At 37.6% G+C, this 12500-nt stretch overlaps 1 protein-coding gene across 1 annotated transcript in view; it reads left to right on the plus strand.

The window, feature by feature from the left end:
- The first annotated feature begins 16 nt into the window (after nt 1–16).
- LOC136837556 (uncharacterized transmembrane protein DDB_G0289901-like) overlaps nt 17–12500 on the plus strand; it is an 83922-nt gene continuing 71438 nt past the window's right edge. Inside the window, exon 1 of the mRNA XM_067102409.1 lies at nt 17–649. The gene's annotated coding sequence lies outside the window, so the exon portion shown is untranslated. The remainder of the gene's footprint in view (nt 650–12500) is intronic.

The following is a 12500-nucleotide window of genomic DNA, read 5'->3' on the forward strand; positions in this document are numbered from 1 at the left end:
GCGCGGGGAGACATCCGACATACGAAGTGGAGATCTGGAAGTTGCTGGACGCAGACAGCACTCCCCAAGTTCCAGCTCGGCCTTCGCCATCTGTTTTGAGGGTCCTTCCAGGCCTTCGACATGGGCCTCCCTGGGAATCCTCAGTAAATGAAGTGCCAGCCGAGAAAGTGCCTTGGAAAGTTTCCGTACCCCAACGTTTTAACTGGCCTCGGTCAGTTGGTGGGATTCCATGGTGCTGAAGACACACACGCACACATCTCCAGAATCATGAACGATCAGCTGGATGCGAAGATGCCAGTCTGTGTAGGACTCAAGTGATGGTATTTTATTTTATGGACGAACTTCCTCTGAAAGGAGTTCAGTGCCCTCTTAGAAACAACCATTCTCGTGAGACATGCAACGCATGGATTTAAAGCTGCAGTGTTGATTCGCAGGATTTTTGTCGGGGAACTTTCTTGGTGGGAGATACCCTCCTGTAAGAACTCCTCCTTTCGCCTAAAAGGAGAGTTTCCTTACGTTTGACGAACGTATTAGTGGTGAAAAAGTTATCGTTGGTTAACAGTGCCTTTATCTCGATATGTGATCTTTGGAATATGTAACTCGCTTGGACCAACTGGATATCTTACTGTGTCATCATTTAAACAACCAGGTAAGCGGAGGCTATTTCATTTTTATCAGTCAACATTAGACAATTAGACTCATACACAAATTTGCCAGTTCATAAACACGTCTTCTTTTCAACTCTAAACATCAAAATAAACCTTTCATATTTACTAGTTTTAGGTGGCCCCATCACTCTGCATAAAATCAATCATAAAAGGAATCAGATTATCGAGAAGTAATAGAAAGATTAGCCTTCAAGGGACGGCAATTAAATCTAACAAAGGACAGTCGAAGCATTTATACCTTTAAAAAATTGCACCAGGCAAGCCGCAAAGCCTAACGATGGTTGAAACTTTTGCCTACCATCAACAAACAGCTGACGTCATGTGTTAGAGTATAGGAAGAGGCGGGGTCGAAGAGACCACATCATTTTGCTCCAGTCCAAACTTTCACATATTTCGCCCGGGCGACCCTTCATTCGCAGTTCCTTCCTAGTTCACTTTAGGTTTCTGCTTCTATTTCACAAGCAATGCTGCATGCTAGAGAGAATTAGGTTTAACAGGAAGTGAATGACAAGTTATGTCGTCTGAGAAATGGCGATTTAATGCAGATTTTTCCGAGTAATAGCGATGAATCCGCTCCTCAACGCTGGTTGTCTGAGCCCTTAGAGCGATTAACTTTTCCCCAGCGCCGCTACTTCTTCGACCTCCCGACTTCCAGCCATCTCCAGCCCCTTCCTCTGGGCACCCAGCCCTCCCTCTCAAAACCACCCACCATCCACACCTTTCTCACTTTCTTTATCAGATTCACTTTCTTTCTCTCTCTCTCTCTCTCTCTCTCTCTCTCTCTCTCTCTCTCTCTCTCTCTCACCTGCTACCTTACCTTTTCAGTTCCGTTCAAGGAAGAAAGTAATGAACGTATAACGCTATCCTTGTTTTTCTGTTGTCGGTGTCTTGTCTTGTATAATAATAATCGGAAGTTTAGTAATCGAAAAAATCTCAACTTAGTTTAGCTTTCTTTAAGAGACGAATCATCTGCTCTGGATTTGCTTTTCTCTGGAATCATGGTCTCATGCCAAAATGATAAGCGATCGCAGTTAAACACGGGAAAAAAATAGTACCATGAAATTACTCTGCACAAATTAAATATCCAACATAAAGAGAGAGAGAGAGAGAGAGAGAGAGAGAGAGAGAGAGAGAGAGAGAGAGAGAGAGAGAGAGATTCCAAGAACGTGAAAGCCTAAAGGGATCAACCCTTCTGGTGATTCATGCGCTTCTAGAACGAAGTCTCCGACATGCCCGGTATGTTGATGGGCGCGTGCACTCGCAAATCTGTATATATGCAGCAGTTGCAATGCAAGGGCTGAGTGCCCAAGAATGTATAAGATTCTCCTATAAATTTCAGTCGTAAAGTCTTGAGAACGATAGACATGAAACCTAGAACGTGTTTTAACTCGCTAGAAGTTACCTGGTATCAGAGCAGAGAATTGTTCACTCTGAAAATATAAGGTATCAGAGCAGAGAATTGTTCACTCTGAAAATACAAGGTATCAGAGCAGAGAATTGTTCACTCTGGAAGTGCATAACGATTAAGTCACTTAATTATTTTTTTCGCAACGCTCAATTTCAAATTGCGCATTCTTAATCTGCCATTCATGTTACTCGTGCTTGAAAACATTTCACTTGTGAAGAAAGCAAAGTCATCCTTGACGTTGGTGAGGAGTTTTCATTCCCATGAACGCACAGAGGGATTCATGAAGATAAAACCAACAAACTCATCCAGAGTTTTTATTCCTTTTCAGCATAACTTTCTTTATGCTCGTACTGGTACTATAATATAAGAAAAAAAAACACGGTCAGTCAAAGCAGTATTGGTGGGTTTCTTTGATAAACATTACAGCAACTCGAATCTGTCTTTTGTTGCTCTATTTTTGCGATAAAACCATTGCGACAGCCTTTGCTTTCTCAGTCTGAGCAGTGTTAAAATTTCCAGTTATTTTCTAACAAGTATTCCTTTTGACTCCGAAGCGTGATCATTTACGTGACCCAAAGGACCTGGGAGAAACACGCCCATCGATTTTAGTGATGTTGCAAGCACTATATTATGATACTTGTTGGGACTTAGCGATTGCCGTCATTACGTCAGCACATAATATTCGCTTAGAGATATAAACAATCAACGTACTGTAAAAATACGTAAGTCAAGCTCGTCAGTGTACTTTCCACTGCTCACAGCCCAGGGTAGTATAGCCAAAAGGGTGTTACATCCCGCGGTTACAAACTCTTACTTAAAGAAGGCCTCGTTACACTTTTTTACATTCGTTCAAAAGTTCAGAGGTAAGGCCCACGAATGTTGAGATTTCTCACGCGTGTATAGACACACATATATACACATGATCATGCACTTGTGCCTTTTCAGGCTTTCAGTTCGTAATGATGGAACAAAAATGATTTTAAGTACCCTTGAAATGTACTGAAAAAAAAAAAATCACTGTTACGAAGCCCGTTTTGTGATAGAAAAAATGAAATGTCTGGTGTTCGAATAAGAAATCATTTCCGCCATTATAATCCTTTTAGAAACTTGAACATTTATTCTAACCTCAGTTTCAGGTTTTAAAGCATCAGTAAAAACCTACGGCTTACTTCCTTGAACATTTAATTTTTCCCCGGTATCCGGGACTTCTCTACTTCGCTCAAGTACGTGCGTTCACGCTTTGTCATAACTCTCAATGAGTCGTGTGTTTTTCGCCACAGTGCTTTGTTGTGCAAACTAGTCTGCGTTAATGATACCCTTAAACACATTTTTCCCATTATGTCCAACTGCTTCACTCATGTTTCTCCTAACGGCACTTGGGATTCTTTCTTTATATCTGTAGTGTTCCTCGGAATTCTGACTGTTACCTTCCAGCTGTCAGGACTAAAATCGGTCTCGTCAGTCCTATGCAGATTTTCATCATTCATTTAGTCATTTATATCTGTCCTGCCTTCGCTTTCCAACTTTCTTCATTAAGTCATATAAGTTAGACCATGTACTATCTTCTCTCTTTGAAAATGCCATACTCATAATGCATGAAAATTTTGGCTATCGACGTTGTTTCAAACTTAGACTTCGTCAAGTGATGCTTCTCGGGAATTATGTCACTTTTTTAAATGTCGGTTTTCTACTTTTCTACCGGACAGAGAAGATAGAATTCTTTGTCTCTTTTTATCTCGGGCATCACTAGGAGACACCCTTCGCGTGCACTGCTGTGTTGACGTCACTAGTCCCCGGGTTAGTCTGTTACGGGATTTTTTCCATGCTGCCTCCCCGGAGTGGTTTTCAATCCGTCTTTGTTTCCTCTGATCCCAGTAATATTCTCATTTTTTTCAAAGAGGCAATATAGCATTCTTCTATAGGTAGACCACCATACTTTCTCCCCAAGTTCTTGTTTCTTTATTTCTATCTTTCCCTTTAGAATTGCTTGGTGAGGACAATTATTCCGCCATACAGTTGGCTGCATTTAAAAGTGCATTATCGATAATGCAATGTACGCAAACACTCACACACGTATAAAATTAATCGCACATGTCCTTATTTTGGTTTCGTTTCCAGCCATTTTGTAAATGCATTCAGTTTCTAAATGTACCGTTTGTTGACACATTTCTACCCATCTCAGAATTACGTGTGTTACATTCACACGAACATTCACAAAGGCAAAAATGGTAAACCCTTATAATAGAACCAAACGACATGAAATCATCTAAATGATAGGACTGAAGGCACTTCAGTCACAGTTCTACTGAAAAAGACAAAAAGCAATCGCCATTGAGCGATAAAAACTGGAATTAACTTGGATTATCCCTCTGCCAGTAGGTCTCTGAAGGACACTGCAAGCTTTAATCGTGTTTTCCCTCACATCCAACTGCGTCAAAGTTATGTTTGAAATGAAGGCGTCTGGCTCCAGAAAAAAAAAAATCTGTTCAGCAGCAAAAGGAGACATTTCTATAACTAATCACTATTCAATTCATATGTACGTCAGTTATTATTGTTGCTTTAAAGCAAGAACATTCCTAAATAAACAGATAAAAACAGGCCTCATCGAAAGATGTGCGTGCTCCAGTTAGGCTATTTATATTTAGGGAACTTACCCGATCTGAACACTTTCGTTTTCGTTTGGAAATTCCCAATGAGTGTCAGTGCCCTCGAAGGCAAGATGGAATTATGTGCAACAGGATATCATGGGAGTTGAATTTATTAGAGAGGGCTGTCAGAACGAAAGAACTGTTTTCTAGTATTCATTAATGTGAAATATAAATGCTTCTACACTTGTTAACAACTTAATGATGAAGTTTTATGATGATATATATATATATATATATATAAATATATATATATATATATATATATATATATATATATATATATATATATATATATATATATATATATAGAGAGAGAGAGAGAGAGAGAGAGAGAGAGAGAGAGAGAGAGAGAGAGAGAGAGAGAGAGAGAGAGTGTGTCTTTAGATCGCTCAGTTCCTTAAATCTTCATCCATCTCACTTTTTCACCATATGTAAATTATGTAAATTATATTTACACCATTTCACCAGGCCGAATAGGACGGCGCACCGATGACTCCTTTCACGCCTACATTAATAGTTATCCCAGAAAAGAAACAAAACATGAGGAAGAAGTGAGTCAGAATGATTAATCTTCTAATTAGAATTCGATTGCGACCAAATGAAAAAGACAGCGCTTTCGACTATAAACCTATAATTTTATGGTATTTAAATATTACTACTTGCCCTTAATCATCACGCAACAGAACGCCATTCCTCATCTGTTGAGCTTAGATTTGGCCATTTTATTGCGACAAAAGCAAACCACTTGGATGATGTGACTGTTTCACTGAATCTTGTGCCAACACCTCCTGGATTAAGGTTTCAGCCAAGGTCACCAATGTAAACACCCGCTTCTTAATACGGGATTGATACATAGAGAGAAAAAAAGATTGCTACCAGAATGACAAGCGCTCTTGTGCTCATTTATACCCGACGATGTTAAGAGAACAGTGGATGATAATGTGGATATATACCTTGGTGGATATCGTCTGGCGCTGCAGTGGCCGGGTAAGTTAATTATATTAGCTTACAAGGCTAGCGTTCAGCTACCGGGTTAGGTATCTACACATTCCAATGTAAAATTAATTTAACTTACTAGTTAATACTGGTGGAGAGCTAACTTGAAAATTTCTAGTTCGGAAGTTAAGTACTTGAATCCCTCGCTGTTATACTTAATTGAAAAATTAAACTGTTTATCCTTTCTCGGATGGAAAAGTCCATCGAAAGCATCAAATTGCATTTGTTCTTTTCAAAGTACTTTCAAAATTCCAGAATGAAACAACTACGAATAGTAATAAAAACGTCAGTAATCATTAAAGATTTTTATTAAGTAACTTCCATTTAACTAAGTCAACAGATTTGGAATGTTTGCGTTCATGTACATTGTGATAGTAAAAAAAAAAAAGGTTTAATACACTGGCCTAAATTTTTTTCTATATTCGTGTGAAAAATGGCAAAAATAATGATAGCCATGAAATAAGAGAGGGTAAAAAAAAAAAAAATCTCCGAAGGCGAAAAATGAAAGTGCAATATTGACCAAATGGATTTTTTTTTTTTTTTTTAGATCGAATGAGTCACACAATTTACAGAGGTCAGAACTTACTTTCCCATTTATTTTGCCCCTAATTTATCAGCTCGTCGTTGGGTGAGTCGGTAGAGCTGCGGACTGTCACTCGATGGGCCGGAGTTCAATTCCCCGGCCGGCTGATGAAGAGTTAGAGGAATTTATTTCTGGTGATAGAAATTCATTTCTCTCTATAATGTGGTTCGGATTCCACAATAAGCTGCAGGTCCCGTTGCTAAGTAACCAATTGGTTCTTAGCCACGTAAAATAAGTCTCATCCTTCGGGCCAGCCCTAGGAGAGCTGTTAATCAGCTCAGTCAGTGGTCTGGTAAAACTTAGCTATACTTTTTTTTTTTTCTAAAGGCAGAGACACAAACCAAAGAGGAAGACGGCACCAACAAGATGGCTCTCTTCATCAAGACAACAAGTCCCCAGTATTTTGAAAATATTTAAACAGCCATTTCAACTAGCTGGACTAAAAACATATGAAACTAGGTTGGACATTTGAGTTTTTATTTTGAATCTCTGAAGATCTGTGCCAACGCGAACACCATTTATAAAAAGTGCAAGATCTTTTCTTGCTTAAAAAAAAAAAAAAAAAATCAAATAAGAGAACGACAAGAAAGACCCAGATTGTCATCCTTTACACGGTCGACATTCAACCCCAACCGAGCGATCGAACTTTTATAGCTAAATGTCACCCCAGGTGACACTCCATCAACCATTTAACCTCATTCGGCAACGTCAGATAAAGCACAAGCCAGAGCATGACGAAGATTCCTGTACAAAACGTAATTATGAATATGTGTCAATTGCCAAATGATGGTTCTGATACAGACGCAGAATTACAGTAAAGTTGGCAATGCCACCACACCATGAGATTACCCAGCGGTCGTATCTCGAAATAATGTGATTGTGCATTACTCCATAATCATATCAGTATCATTTCCAACTGACTGTAGGTGAAATATTGTACACCAGCTTTAAAAAGAATAAAAAGTTAAAATGGTGACGCGAATTTTTCAAAATTCTAAAAATCATAATTTTGCCATTGCACCAGTGAGAGAACTAATGTGCTTTTCTTAAAAGATAAAACGCGGAATGGTCTTGGCCGCATACCAACCGGCAAAATAAATTACTTTTATAATGAAATGAACTTATATATATATATATATATATATATATATATATATATATATATATATATATTTATTAGCTCTTGTATTTCAAACCAAAAGTTCAACGCACGATATGTCATTTTGTCGCTATGTCCAGTCAATTGGGTGCATTATGATGATATGCTCATTTCATAAACAAGGTTAAATAAACTTCTAATTAAAGATTCAGTAACCTAGTAATAAGCTTAACATAAACTTCTAATTTGTACAGTGTCTGTTTTTTTCTTGGCGTGTTCTGAAGAGCTTATAAAAGTCCCGTGGGTCAGAGAAAGGGATCAGAGCTTACTTTAGCACCTACGAACAGCTGGGGTAAGAACCATTATTATGTAAGGGGTCAAAGGACATCATCTGTTCTATAAATAGGCAGAGAAAAGTCACGAGGTGGGAAGAGAAACGAAAGGGAATTCTTTATTGCACCTCAATACTTTGGTAACAGTAACGCGAACGTAAACCACTTTGGATATTAACGGTTCCTGTTGGGTAATTGGGGTGAAAAGTGGCAAATGCGGTTTGGAAGTGACGAATGACCAAACTTACTTTCTGTCATAATTCACCTTCACTGGTAGGATCTGGGCGCTGCCTTGCTTTCTCATTCCTAAAATAAGCATCGCAGATTGTGAGAGTTTCACACGCAAACAAAATGAACTAAACGGAGACCCAGGACAATGACGAAGGCAGAATTCGAACAAAGTGGCTGCCTTTCCAGCTCTTGGGTGAATAGATGGATCGCCATTGTCTTCACATACCACTGAGTAAGGAATCGCCGACCCTGAACGAGGCGTCCTTCACCCCACGTCAGAGGTAATTGGGTTTCAAAGACGTCCTTCATAGGATTAGCTGCAAAATGTCTCTTTAGTGAAAGAATGGAAAACAAACTTACGAAAGCCAATCATTTCTATCCTCCATATGAAATGAGTCAAATATTTACCGTGAAGGACAACGCAATGAGCCACAAAAGCTTCAGAGAAGTAAATTAAATGTCCAAAACACGTACAAATAAAGCGTTTGTGAATTTCGTATTTAAGAGTTTAGAGGAAAATAGTTAAAATAATTCTCCTACAGCACAAATCTGTAGTTTCGCAGTGAAATCGCTGTATTGCCGTCGATGTGACAGGCATGGATGACCTCTTCTGGTTGCTAGAAAACCCCAAAATTTTTTACATTCACATTTTTTGCCTTCGTCCAAGTCTACGCTTGCACAATACACTATAAAACAATATGTCAACCTTACCAGGTTCCTGGTTGATTAGGTCTCTATCATTGGTTTAAGTTAACTTCGGCATAAGAAAAAATAATGATTATCAGTAACTAATCTTTCTACTGTTCCTCATTGGATGGGTCGATATCGTACTCGGCTAGCACTCTGCTAGGCCCGCGTTCGATTCTCCAGCCGGCCAATGAAGAATTAGAGGAATTTATTTCTGGTAATAGAAATTCATTTCTAGGTATAATGCGGTTCGGTTTCCACAATAAGCTGTAGACCCCGTTGCTAGGTAACCAGCTGGTTCTTAGCCACGTAAAATAAGTCTAAACCTTCGGGCCAGCCCTAGGAGAGCTGTTAATCAGCTCAGTGGTCTGGTTAAACTAAGGTAAACTTTAACTTACTGCTCAATTTAACACAATTTAATGTTTACTGTACTACTTCCGCAATGGAAACATTCGGAATGTTCTTACAGGTCCACCGTGTGGAAGTTATCACGAAGTAAGACGAAATACAGTCTCTATCCTACTCTTAAGCTCAATTACAGTAAAATTCTAAAAACAGGCTGATCACAAAAAAAAAAAAAACTTCATATGCTGACAAAAACATGAAGGACGCCAACAGGTTTCTTAAATTAGGTAAACTTTCCGGAATGTCTGTGGCATGAAATATAACAACAGCGAATGAATACCTGGCCTGTTTTGATTGTGCTTTTATCCGAATAAACTTTGCTATCTGACTTGGTCTTAAGCTTTTTGCAAGTGTATTGACTTTCAGAGAACCCTTATTACTTCGTTTCTTTTGATGAACATTCCGAAGATTTTTTTTTTTTTGTGTATATGCATCAGCTACAGAATAAAGGTCTTTTATTTTTCTTTTGCACTGCTTCTGAAACGTGTGAAAGTGACTAATTTCTTTTTGTGTGTGTGTGTGTGTGTGTGTGTGCATTTGCGTCTAAATGTGTGCACGAGTGCCTCAGAGTAATTTTGCACAGGCCTTAATAATCAGTACTGAAGTGTTGACATAGGTACTGAAACCCTACAATAGTGATTCTTAAACTGGGGGGCGCGCCCACAAAGGGGGCGCCAGAAGCTTCCAAGGGGGGCGCAAGGAGAGTTGCCAAATGGTGCCTATTATTTTTTTTTATTTGTGATATTAATTGCAAAATTGCCAAAAACATTATCGCTGCTTCCATATGTTTTCTAATTATTATCTGAAAACATGCCAAAAATTCAAAATATAAGTCAATTTTCATCTCAAGTCTTATTTATAAGCTGAAATATAGTACAGTGCATACTTATAAAAAATTTAACAGCAATGAAACAAAAATCTATCATTCATCCATATATAAACAAATAGGCAACATATTGTTTATAGTTGGCAAAAATTTCAGGGGTGGTGGGGGAGGGGCATGGGATCTATACATAATGCAAAGGGGGGAGCAAGGCAAAAAAGTTTAAGAACCACTGCTCTACAATAATAATGAAATCATCATCATCATCCTACGATCGTGGACCGGCTTTAAATTCAAGCCTTGAGCAGAAACAGTAAAACCTACTCAACAGTTACGTGATGTGGACTCCCCAAGTTACAATTAGGAATTACCCGAAGTCTAGATTACGACACAGTTCCGGAAAACGAAAACCTCCTAAAAATACACAAAACGATAATAATACAGTAAGTCAGAGGTGAACAATTCCGAAGCTGTTCGCTTTGGGTTAATGTCGTACTTATCCTACTTGGTCAAGAGAGGAAAAAGACAGATATTCCAAAAGAGTATTCAACTTTTATAATTACGAAAAGAGGAAAACTGACGAAGGGCGGAAAGTGAATTCGTGCAATGGCATCCCTCAAGCGCTTTGCCACGATTGCGTGAACTCGATGGTCACGCTTTGGTACTGATAGTGTTCACGCTTTAATGTACGAAGTCTGCTTAACTGTAAACAACGTTAATGAATTCATCGAAAGCTGCAATTGATACGGCTAGCAGCAACTTTTAAAAATAAAATATATATATGTATATATATATATATATATATATATATATATATATATATATATATATATATATATATATATATATATATATATATATATATATATACATATACACACACATGTATCTATCTATCTATCTATCTGTATATAAATACAATGTATATTTACTGTATATTCTGTTACCTTTCATTTTAATGTACTGATTTTTAATATTTTGTTCTTTAATTTTAATGTTTGTGTATATTTCTGAAATTTTGTATGAATAATTCAGGTTTACAGTTCTTGACTTTTAGTTTTGGCTTTTAAGATTTTACAAAGAATTTCATTTGCTGTTTTAACAGCTCTGATGATGTAATTAATTTGATAATTACGAAACGTTGGAATAAAGTCATCCTGTATATCTGCGTGTCCTCTGCCCTTCATTGATATATTATATATATATATATATATATATATATATATATATATATATATATATATATATATATATATATATATATATATATATATATATATATATATATATATATATATATATATATATATATATATATATATATATATATATATATACATTCAGCGATTGTTTTTATATATAGCATAGAGTTTATGAGTTTTGATTTGCTTCTACGAGGATTTCTCACCTTAATCTAATCATAACTAGAATGAAAATGACTTGGTTAAAAAGTTTACCTTCATGTTTACGTACCACCATCAAACTTTTATTTCTACATCCATAAACTCAAACTCTCTCTCTCTCTCTCTCTCTCTCTCTCTCTCTCTCTCTCTTTCTCTCTCTCTCTCAAGTGAAATACTTTTCAAAAGCTGTCTCCCTAGGAAAGGAAAACGTGGTTGACACACCCAAACTTTCTTGACAATTTGCTTTAAGACATCTGAGGCTTCCTTTTTCCCCAGGATGTATGCATCTGCCATATTTTCCTATTTATTGCCAAAATTATTTCTTAAGCCTTTTTTTCAGTTAGGTTAAATATCCGATACTCCCAGCAATTCTGAATATATGCTAAATAAGTTTAGTTTTACTTCATGGAGTACTTAAAGGTTAAGACAATTTATCTTAAAAACCCACCAAATCAAATGTCGATCTGGTTTTAAAGAGAGACATCGAAGTAAGTCTGTTACTCTTCTCGGCACTGGTGTAAAAAGAAGGATACCCGGTAACCTTCAAATTCCTTTATTGTTTAATAGTTTTCCCCTCCGGAATTTCTGTAAATCTATCTGCAAGACCATGACTGTCGTAATTGGATTCCCCTTGTACCACTCGTTCCGACTACCGTTAAAGAATCCGGCCAAATTCCACAGTTTCCTTAAACTTAGTTTTTCGTTTTTAGCGATTCTTTCTTCGGAAATCCGTGACTTGGATCATCCTTTCACGCGAGATATTGTCGGTCACGTCAAGATTCCTGCTCAGGGTAACATTCGCACCTTAAATCAACTGGCCTCTCAAAATGGCAAGTTGAATAGAAGAGGATGCGGATATCCGTAAACAACAGTACAAGGGAAAAGCTTCGTTCAACAAGGTCACAATTATTTATCAGTCCTCTTGCCCGCGAATACTTGAAACTCTTTTAGGAACCGCTTGTTCCAAAATTTTCAGATTTGTTAGCAATGGCGAATAAAAAATGACAAACTCCTACTTCGAAAGAGCCATATGATAAGTCTAATTGACAACAAGGTAGAACAACCAGTACCCTACTTGTGGTATTAATTTATCATGATAAATCATCACTTGTCAAAACAAATGTACTTTTCAGCACCGTTCTCAAATCGATTTCTCTTCAAGACGAGCCTGACATTTGCAAATGACCACCGTCAGTACAGGAAGAGCTGCCCACCCT

Source organism: Macrobrachium rosenbergii, chromosome 59 (genome assembly GCF_040412425.1).
Source record: "Macrobrachium rosenbergii isolate ZJJX-2024 chromosome 59, ASM4041242v1, whole genome shotgun sequence".
NCBI lineage: Eukaryota > Metazoa > Arthropoda > Malacostraca > Decapoda > Palaemonidae > Macrobrachium > Macrobrachium rosenbergii.